We start from the raw sequence: 11,658 nt of genomic DNA on the forward strand, positions 1-11,658 counted from the left end.
GGAGATTATTATATTGACATGTCGAACTTGATGCTTAAAATTCGAATTCGCGTTAAAAAAGAACAGAACGGAACTTTAATCGATATTCCAGCAGCCGAAAAAAAGGTTTCCCTATGTAAACTTCCACTTCATTCTATTTTTAGTCAAATATATGTTTTTATGAATGAAACTTTAGTACAGTCTAGCAACAACTGCTACCCATACTTAGCATATTTAACAACCCTTTTAAATTTTGATAAAGGAGCCAAACAATCTTACAAAACAGCCGAAGGCTATTACGAAGACGGGGTTTGTGACCCAGCTCTAGCTTTAGATAATAATAATAAAACTAAACAAAACAATGGAATTTTAAAAAGAAGTAAAGATATTGCAGGATCGAAAGTTTGTGAATTTATGGGTAGGCTTCATGTAGATTCTTGTAAAATAGACAAATTTCTTTTAAACAAAGTAAATTTAAGAATTCGGCTCTTGAAAAATTCCGATGAATTTACAATTATTTCCCAAGAACATATTAATAATAAATATAAATTGATTATCGAAGATGCGATTCTTATTGGTAAACATATTCTTGTTAATCCCGATCTCCAGCTAGCTCATAATGCGATACTGCAGAAACAAAGAGCTTTGTATGACCTAACACAAACTGTGGTGAAAACAATTTCCGCAGGCTCGAGCGATTTCGTGAAGTCGAATAATTTTTTAGGTAAAATTCCAAATCGCGTAATAATCGGAATGGTAAACAATTCTGATTACAATGGCTCCAACCAAGAAAACCCCTTTCAATTTAACCATAATAATCTCTCGTTCTTACAACTTTCTTTGGATGACCAGAATATCCCAGAAACTGCTCTAACTCCAAATTTTGGTAAAAACCTTTACACTAGGTCGTATTATTCACTATTCTCGGCAATGGATTTAATTGGAAATAACTCTGGCAATTGTATTGATTACGAAAATTATAAAAACGGAAATACATTATTCGCGTTTGATTTAACGTACGATTCTTCGGCCAATTCTAATAATCTTTCAATTCAACGAAATGGTAGTTTACGAATGGTAATGAAATTTTCTTCACCCTTAACTAATATTAAAACATAATTATTATTGGAGAATACGAAAATCGATTTGTCATTAACCAAGAGCGTCAGGTTACCTATATTACGGAATAAAAAATAATCAACGAGGGAAAAGATTGTTTAGTTGCTTCGTGAAATTGTAGTGTTAAAGATGTCTTGAACTCACAGTCTCTCACCTAAACAAGAAGTATCGGTGATAGGCTATGTCAACCCATCCATCAAAATTTACCGACTAGACACTTGCGCTGAATTTGAACTGAATTTGGAAGCCTGGCAATCCCTTTTTACGTTCGAAAAGGAAATAACGGATTTTTTTGAAGACCAAGTTGCTAGTTTTCATACCTGGCTTCCTCTTGAAGGTTCAAAGATAAAAATCGACTGTTTGAAGGGACAAGAGCAAAAACTCGTGGCTGTACGAGCTTGCGCAAGAGGAAAAAACCATTTGTATCATCTTTTTTATTCAACAAATTATGGTTTTACTCTCAACCAAGCAGCGTGGAAAAGATTGAAACTTTTCAAACATACAATTGATCAGGAGATTAATATAATTTTGTCGGCAAAAATATTATGCGTAACATAATTGTACACGAGCTCACGGATAAATTGTTTGAAATTACCGAAAATTGTGAGAATCCACATTGTAAATCTTCGATTACTCACGATGTTTCTTGTAAACTAGGATTTAGCACAAATTTTGAAGATAGAGTGGAAAATATGATATTATTAGCCATTCCACAATTAAACTACGATCATATCGTTGTAAGATTCCAAAAGAAATTTGGCCTTGACCCCTTAATAGTAGAAAGTCAGTTATATTTTGATATTGTACAAAATTTTTCAAACTTAAAATGTGATTTCATTTATTAAAATAAAAACTTTTACTATAATCTGTTTTTATTATTGCTACACATACATTTAAAGATGGTGGTGTCAAAAAAAATGTCAATCTATGTTTTGAAACAATTGGTTGTAATACTATAGTGGTACACCTCGAAAATTTCTAACAGCTGGTATTTACACTCTTTTATTGAGTAGCAGATTTCCACCGAAGGTAAAACCACCGTTATAGCTCGTTCGTCAATACTATGGGTACATTTTTCATCATTATTTATCACACAACTTCCGCATAAAGGATAATAAAGTTTCTTATTAAAACGGTAGGGAAGAACAAGTAAGTAGAGGTCTGTGGGGGGGGGAGGATTCGACAACAAATTATTCCAAAATAGGCGTCAGGTGCATAATCAAAGCTGTGTGTGATATTTTTAACACTTTTACAACCATATTCTTTTTTTGTAAGTAAAACGCATACAGACTACAAAAGTCAAAATATCGGATTTGTTCTCCAATTGAGGGGTCTATTTCATGGTACAGCTTAATTGTTTCTACACATCCTCCAACTAAAGAATCTCTAGGGTTAATTTTAGGAATAATTTTAATTGTATTAAAAAAGCTTTAGCTTCAGTATTTTTTCTCAACAAGTCTAATATCGCACATTCAAAAATTTGAATATAGGTGTGGTTTGGCAAATTTTGTTCTGTAAATTATTTTCGGTCTAATTCCCGTTCTCGAATTTCTTTGAATGTTTTTCCTATAATTGGATTAAAGCTCGAGCCAGAAAAATGTTTTGGACAACCGTGCCAGGAATCACCCATTACATCAATTACTATGGGTGGATTTTCACAGTAACTATCTACGAAATACGGACCTACGGCCTGTTCCCCCCTTGAAATTCTGACCGTTTGCAAAATTAAATTATTTTCCTTCTCGTACCAAGATAAATATTTTAATGCAATCTCACTTTGGTTCTGTCTACTTGCCAAACCGATAGCCGGAATAGTACATAGCGTATATGGTTCTAAAAACTTGTCGATAAAAACATTGTTAAGTGCCCCAGAAAGAGAAATACACCCATAATTACTAATATCAATTTCAATTAGTTCTTTATATAAGATGCATAGCTAAGCAGTGGCGTAGATAAGGCCCCCGCAGACCCCGCAGTGCGGGGGGACCCTGGAGCTTTAGGGGCCCCTAATGTCATATCAAAGTATATACTAGATACCGGATAAAATTCCGAATATTGTTTTGCGGGGGGGGGCCTCGCGGGTCTTAGCTACGCCACTGTAGCTAAGCGTAATAAATTACAATCTAAAAGACAATACGCTCTGGATTCTGATTTAATACAATATACCGGTTCGAGCTGTTTGTGTGAATACCAATTTTTAAATTCTCGGTATTCCAACTCTTTCATTTTATTGGGTTCAAAAAATGTTTCTTCCGGAATTGGTCCTGAATAGTTTAAAGTCTCTTTTGTCCAAAAAATATAGGGAAAATGTCCTTTAGATTTAGGTAAAGAAAACATTTTAGGAAATGCCTTAGTGGTGCACTGATATAATTTAAAGAATCTACCAAACGAATGTCTACCCCTTTAATATAAATAGTAAGAATTTTGGCTCCATCCTAAATAACCTCGGGAATGACATGTTTCATTAATTTAGAAATAATAAACATTCCATCAAAAGACCTTAAATTATGAGCCATTACGATGAGGTTGGTAAATTTCGGTCTAATTGTCTTTCTTTTACGTTTCCCATCCGTAAGTAAAATAGTTTCATGTTGAGACAAAAAATTTGAGAAAATTATTTACACAATATTGTCCTTCAAAAACCGTGGTTTCAACAGGGTTAATTAAGATTTCACTTTGTGCCACTAACAAAATAGGCTTATGAATGTCCTGCTCGATTACACTCAATATCGAAATACACATAGGATCGCGGTTTCTTTTTAAAGGTCGACTGTTTAACATAATGTTGATTAGGAGGATGTTCAATTTTACAAGAGTTGCAAGCTGTTTCACATTTGTGAGTTTTTAAAGTTTCAAATTGAACACGGCATTTTTCGCATCTGTGGAAAAGCTTGCAAGTTTCATTTTTAAAATGAAAACTGTAGCATTCACCTTGTTTTAAATATCTATTACAAAGTTTACAAAGAATTAAAGGAATTTCTAAAATTTCGTGAAAATTTTGACACCTTTTACATTTAATATTTGTGGTGGCAAAGCAATGGTGTTTGTTCCTACGCTCGGTGGAATAAAAAAGAAATTTCACAGTCTAAGCACGAAGCTACGCCACCCCAAATAGCATGAAGATTTTTAGCTAAATAAACGTGCGTGCCAATTTTTACAAGTAGAATTTTGTTTTCGGAAGGTGGAAAACCTTTGAAATAAATGTGAAAATTTTCCGATGCGTTAAATATTATTATCTGATATTTTGGGCCAAAAAATGTTTGAAATTTAGCTATATCACCAATTCCTACAGCATCTTGCGCAATTCCCACATCATCATGCAATTGTTTAGCGGCTTTAGTTTGTAATTTACTACGAAAGAGTGTTAAGGAGCGATATTCTTTTAGAACAGTTGTTAATGGACATTTTAACTTTTTGTATTCAGCGATTTGACAAAGTTTTGGTCCAACTACAATGGCTCTCGCTACGCATAAATTAAGTTGGCTTTAGATTTCAAAAAAGCATCAAGATCGATAATATCTCTGTTTTTTAAGGCTAAAAATTTTCTTCCCATTTTCTGTGGGGATTTTAAAAGAATTATACTGAATTTAATTTCTCCATCTAGCAAGAAATCTTTTTTCGATTGACCAACGCGTGATATATGGTTAAATATTCGAGAAACAGTTAACTGATCAATTTTAATAAATTTAATATTAATTGGGTGTTCTAAATTTTCCGACTGAATTGCAAATCTGAGGAAATCGAAACCTGGTGCCTCTTTTTTTACGCATTTGATAATTTTGGACAGAATCTTTTCAAATACTGTAAAAAATAAATGTGTGGGGATTTCGTTTAAATCTATTAGTTCTAATTCAATATCAAGTTGTTTACATTTCCACTTTTTTTAATTTCTAGGGCTTAATTTTTTAATTTTATAAAACTTTTTATAATTAAAACTGTTTAATGATGAAAAGTCTAATTCACTGTCCGAACCGTAATCACTGGAGTCTTCCATATTCTAATTTCTTTTCCAGGTCTAAAATGTTATTCTAATTACTATTACGAATAATTAATCAATGAGTTTAACTCACCTTCGAGGGTGGGCAAACAATTTTTCCTTCTGTCTGGTTAATTATTTTTTTCAGCCTGTTTGTTGAGTTTATGATTCGAACAACGTCCAGGGATAGGATGTTGGCTAAAAATTTCACTCTTTTGTAATCTCCTTTCCAGATCTCAACTTGAGGTGGATGTTTAATGTTTTTATAAGAATATATCTGAATATTCAGATATATGCCCTTTTCGCTCGCCTTCTTTCTCGGAGTTTTAGTTTCGTAAGAAACTCCACTTTTCTTCACTTTCACTGATTGTTCAATACCGACTTCTTCGATATTTGACATGCGACGTACCTCTTGAATAAAATCTACATCCGATTCGTCCGAATCTAATAGCATCTCCTCTTCAGGCCTTGACTCGCGGAGATTTGACTATCGCTTGTGGAAGCAATTTTAGGCTGTTATGTTTAATAGTAAAATTTTGCCCTTTTATGCCATAAGTAATTTATTTTTTCATTAATTATTTTCAAAATATAAAACCTTGAATATTCAAATGTTTAATACTACAAGGATAGAACCTAGTTATAATTAATCGGTATGTAAATGGTATTTAAAATTGCTTGTGAATGCCAATTTAAATATAGACACGTATAAAAATATAAAATTAATAATTATTTTTGAAGGACTTTATATTTAATCAGTTTTTATCATTGAATCAAATATTTCCCATGTTAAAAAACAAAACGCCCTAAGATTATTAAGATTTTTGCTTTAAAAATCGATTATAGATGTAAGAATTTTGTTAATTACAGGGTTAGATGTTTTAAAATTCTATGGGAAGAAATATATTTCTGCGGGTATAAAATTAAAAAAAACCGGATAAATTATATTTCTGCAGGGTGTATTTGATAAAAAAATTGTCTTTTGACTTGATTTTAAAGAGGTTAAAACAGGATGTAAAAAAATTAAATATTTGTAAATTTTTCTTATAAAAGAGTGTCTTTACCGTATACGTTTTATAAACCATGGGCTCTCGCGCAATTTTGGGTTTTTCTGGTAAGATTTCTCATCCGCTAGCTGTGAACCCTTTTACTCTTAAATACTTAGCTTTACGCAAATTTAGGAATTAAAATCTTTTTAAAATTAGTGATGTTTCGATTAGACTTGAAAATTACTGTATGAAAACAGTCTTTCTTGAGTGTCAAGCATTAGTAGAACCTTTTAAAAAAATCGTTTTTGCGTGCCCCTTTATAAAAAAATCTTTTAAATTATCACCATCTGTGTTTGTTTCAGTTTTTTCTAGAAGAATTAATAACAATTCTGGTCTATTTGACGTTCATTCTATTAATTTTACCTGTCGTCACGCGGGTTTTGAGTTTGACTGTTTGCTTTTCCCCACTAAAGCCACTCTTGAGGGCTGGTTTTCTTACGAAATTTTACGTTTCATTGGAAAACATATGCGATTATATCAAAATTTAAATAAGATCCCATGGTTTCGACAGCATATAAATCGTAGGAGCCTTCAACACGACCTTTTAATTATCTATCAATTACAGCAACTTTCTTTCTTTCGAAAAAAAAATTTAACTATAAGTTATGACTTTCGCCTAACAAGATATACTATCCGTTTAGAATTAGGAATAATAGTTATCTTTTTTATTAATGATTTGGATCGACAAGAAGTTAAAATAGTTACAACTTTAGAGTAAGGAATACTAATTTTAAAAAATAATTACAATAATTAAGATAAATATTTTTATTTAGTTGCAAATTATCTCGTCCAAATCCCAATTTAAACGATCGTCGGCGAATTTTACAACTACGACTCAAGGTATTTACAATATTTTTTATTTATTTATTTTTAAAAAAATTAAATTTATTTTTTTAAAATAGGACTCAAATCTCATAAAGTTTTAATTTTGTGAATTAGTGCTTAGACATTTTTTATTTAAAAACTTTATTTGTGTTTTTATTTTTTAATTGTTTATTTTGTGAAGGTTAAACAATTTAAAAAAATGTTTTATATTTTTTATTTAAAATGTTTTCTTTTTAAAGAGTTTAAGTGTTTTTTAAACATGTTTTCTAAAATAACTAGCTTTATTAATTTAATTCAGGCGCTGGAGGTTCTTTTTAATACTTCATATCTTTTTGACATGCATCTAATTTTTTGGTTAAATTAATTGGTTGATATAAATTTCTTTTTTGTTTTTATTAGTATTAGATTTTTTATATTTTCTTTTATTATTATTATTATTTAAAAAAATTCTTGAAAACTTATTATTTAAAACTGATATAAACGAAGTTCCTCTAGCATACAATCTATTGCTCATTTCAAACTACCCATTGGTCATTAAATATTTTTATTTTTTTTCCTATCTTCTATATACTTTTTTCTATACTAATATCGTGTTTAAACTATAGTGTTTGATTTTCTTATATATGGTTATTTTAGTAATTGTTGAGTATATTAACTGAAATTTTATAAGTACATTTTGTACTTGGTCGTTTAAAAGTAAATATAATTGTTTTTTTATTAGTTTAAAAAAACTTGTTTGAGAAGGATAGGGATAATTAGTTAACCTTAGTTGTATTAAAAAATTAATAATAATTCCCAAGGGCAATATTTTAAAATTTTAAAACATAGGTCAGGCTTAAACTATAAAATCTCAATGTAAAGGATTTCTATCTAAAGCCTGTAGTTTCTTTGCCGCGATCGTTAAAATTTCTCTCTTCGAGTAGTAAAAATGTATAATCTTTTAAAAAACAAACTATTTGTTTAGCTACGAAATTCTTCAATTATCTAGCAAATATATGCAGATATTTTGTAATACTAGTCAAATTTTGTGGTGGAATCACAAGAATTTCAAACAGTTTGAGTCTGAATTTCATGTGTTAGATCTAATTCAACATGTTGGCACTGTACAACATAACGTTCGATCTGTTTTAATTAATTCAGACATTCTCGAACTAAATACTTCCGAAGCGATTAAGACCAAAAACAGTGTTTTTATTCGTGCGATGGTAGAACAGCAAGGAAAAGTTTAAGAATTCTTGTGGTAAATATTTTTTAGATATAATCGTTTTTTAATAGATTAATTTATTTATATCTATAAATTCTAGCAAAAATTTCCAACCCGACATGTCGTTTTGTACCAAAGAGGAAAAATATCTTCTACGAATTGATGTAATTATAATTATTTTTAATTATATATTTAAAATATTTTTAACATTGTGTTTTTTATATTTTTAAGCCTTCAAATTATTTATACAACCTTTTTAATTCTTTATTATTTATTAATTTAATTTGTTAGATTATATTTTAGTTTTATTTGTAGTGTTTCTTGTGTTGTTAAGTGTTTAAAAAATATATTGTTTGAAATATAATAGTTATTAAATATTATAATAACTAATTGTGTTTTTGATTACTTTTACTAAAACTAACATTGTTTTAAAATAATAAAACTCTTAAAATATTTGCGAAAAAAAGAAAAAAAACTTATTTAAAGTATTTTGGGTGGGGCCAAAAGTTGTCAAGGTTATAAAGCGAAGGTCGCGAATTCGTTTACCCCTCTCGCAATTAACTAATTATCATTTTAAATGGTTAAAAAACGAAAAAACGAAAAAAACGATATCAAAAGTAAATAACTTAAATATTTGGTAGGGTCAAATATTACCGCCGATATCTCGGTCCGAGCTTGTCCGATCGTGTCCAAACTTGTTGGGGTGATAGACCCAGGCTTAGGGGTTGTGGTCAGGGGTTAAGCGTCGAGGTCAAGGATTATCTTCAAGGTGAAATTTGAGATTGAAAACAAAAATATTTTGTTAACTTTTTCCAAGGTCAAAAACTAGTTTTTGGAAAACATTTTGGGGGCCATCTTGGAAAAAAGTGTCAAGTTTAAGTCCATCTCTACTTGATGACCCTGGAGTTACGACTCTTGAATTACAGCCCTGCTCGCTGATGATAGCCTCCGCTGGTGTGGTTTCTTGATTTTACCGGTACAGCGGGCTATAAATTCTGACAACATGTCGTTGGAGTTAGGCCCTAAATGGGTTAGAGTGTGCAATAACTGGTGGCTTTACCGGGGAGTCGGGGTCCGGCTCTTATAACCCATAAGGGCGGTGGCGCACTGGGAGATGTTAGCTCTGATCAAATGGTCCTATCTCCACCTCCGACTTCGGTCAGGTTTGGGCTGGATACTGAACTTCGGTTCAGGCTAACGGAGAGGGTCCAGGCAAACTGACCGACTCGGCGGATTGCGTAGCCTGCTGTGGGGCGGCGAGCCTCCATATGCGGGCACGACGGTGCTGTTTCCCGGCCTTTTGGGGCCCACCGGGATCTCCGGTGCCAGCTGTGCCGGGTTACTTGGGCTGCTGTGTGCTCGTCGTTCCCCTTTAGGAGCTCTCTCCAAAGGGTTTGGCTCCTTACATTCATAGGTAGGGTGTCGGCTGGAGTTGCTTTAGCATCCATTCTAAATCCCACTGCTGTGTGCGAAGTGGGGATTGGTCCACCCATTGCTGCACCTTCTGCTGGGTTGAGTGGCTTGCGTCGAAGGTGAGACCATCAGTAGTGGGGTTCTGCTACCCATGCTGGATTTGTCACCTGTCCGGGCTAGGGGGACGCTGGCGTAGGGCACTATGAAGATAGGCCTCCGGTGGTATGGTCTTTGTTACAAGGTACACCGGGCTATAAATTCTGACACACTGTCGTTGGAGTTAAGCCCGATTTCGGCATTACAAGTAGTTTCAGCTTCTTTTTCAGTCGCATTATCTGCTACCACTATTAAGTTTGGGGAAGAATTTCGTAACGCCATAAGTTTTGAAACAGTTTCTGTAAGGCTGGCGGTAGCCATTTCTATCATCGCTTGATTAAGTAGATTTGTGGAGTTAATCAGGTCCTCTTGCTGACCTGAAGTAGTATTAAAAAAAGCTTTTCCTAATCGACGATAACTTTCGTTGGTGTTTTTCAGGTAAACAAGATACCGAACTTTTCTATTTTGGTTTTTGATTTCATCTTTTAGGCTTTCAACGGCGGCCTGGTGTTGCTTTTCAGTTTTTAGAAGCGTCTAGAATTTATATGCGTTATTAATACAGTTCTGAACAGAAAGCTTAAAATTAAAATGGTGCTAAAACCGACGTTCGAAATGATAATAACCGCACTTTAAAGCTCCCTGTATAGGTCTAGTTAACATCATTTTACTACCAGCGTTTTCTTTTGAGTTGCTCTTTCTGCTCCCGGAATGCTCCGTAATACCTTCCTTCCATCCGTTTGTTGATGGAAGTTATTTCGGAGCATTTATACCTACCTCGAGAATTTCTTCCTCCTGTTGAATTTTTCTGGGAAGCCGGGAATATTTACGATCATACTCGTCATCTGCTAATTCTTCCTCCTCAGGTTCCACGTTTGCTATTACCTGGCCGTCTGTAAAAATATATAAATAAATATAAAATTAGATAACCGGGGAAGATTCGCCAAAGGAAGCGAAATGTTGGTAGAAACTTTCGCTCCAGCCACGCAATTCGGGAAACCAAACAATTCATCGTTGGGCAGACATAAAATTTTGGTCCACTCCGGCTCCTTCTCAGCCACCTCCAGATATCGACGCCATACTGGAACCGGAAACAGATTTTCTGTTTCATCACCATACTTCCCCTCTAAAAAAAATTATAAGCAAGCTGGCGGAAGAAGCTAGTGACGCTGGCAACCTGGTAACCATCTAGAAGCGAAAAGTGACCGGTAACAGTGTAATATTGTTCACTATTGTACACTTATTTTACGCTTTTACCACTTAACAGATAGCGCCGGCGTCACTGGTTTTTAAATTATTATACTTACGCGCAAGTTTGGCGAGGTAAGCCACGATATAACGGACGAAGTCGTTGTTTTTAGTGACCCGTCAGATTGAATAGCGAATAAATTTTGGATATTTTTTGAATGGTACGATAGACATTTTTGACTTTTTTCCTGAGAAAATTTAAGGAACTAATTAATTTTTATCTTTACCCTGCCACAAATTGAACATAAAGAATATTTACAAAATCTTTGTATCAAAGTTAAAGATTTGGCAGGAAAGAAACACAAAATAATAAAAATTATAATAGTAAATTTTACTCTTGTGTTGTTGAGCCTTTTTTCCCCGATATTGTTATTGCGCTCTTGACAACTGTAAACCATGTGCCTTCATTTTTACGGTGTTATTGGAAAAGGCTTTATCTATTTCGGGGACTGTCAAGAATAGTTGTTTTGGTTGTTGGCCAGGAAGAGCACTAACATAAAAATATAGCGCTTGGATGAGCGACTCTGGCGAAAAATAGGCACTCTTGGGCGTCTTTTTAGAAAGACGAAAAGCGTCGCAAATAAGTTTAACAACTTTATCTTTGGTCAGATAATTGGTCATCTCGATGAAAATCTAGTCTACAAAGGAAAATTATTTAATTTATGCCCAGAACCTCTCTCTACGCTATCCGAACCTTCATGTAGGTGTTGTAACGAAGGAACACACGCGTAACGTTGACACGACCCAACTACGTT

This window comes from Leiobunum rupestre, chromosome 7 (assembly GCF_980474605.1).
Source record: "Leiobunum rupestre chromosome 7, qqLeiRupe1.1.hap1, whole genome shotgun sequence".
NCBI classification, from domain to species: Eukaryota; Metazoa; Arthropoda; class Arachnida; order Opiliones; family Sclerosomatidae; genus Leiobunum; species Leiobunum rupestre.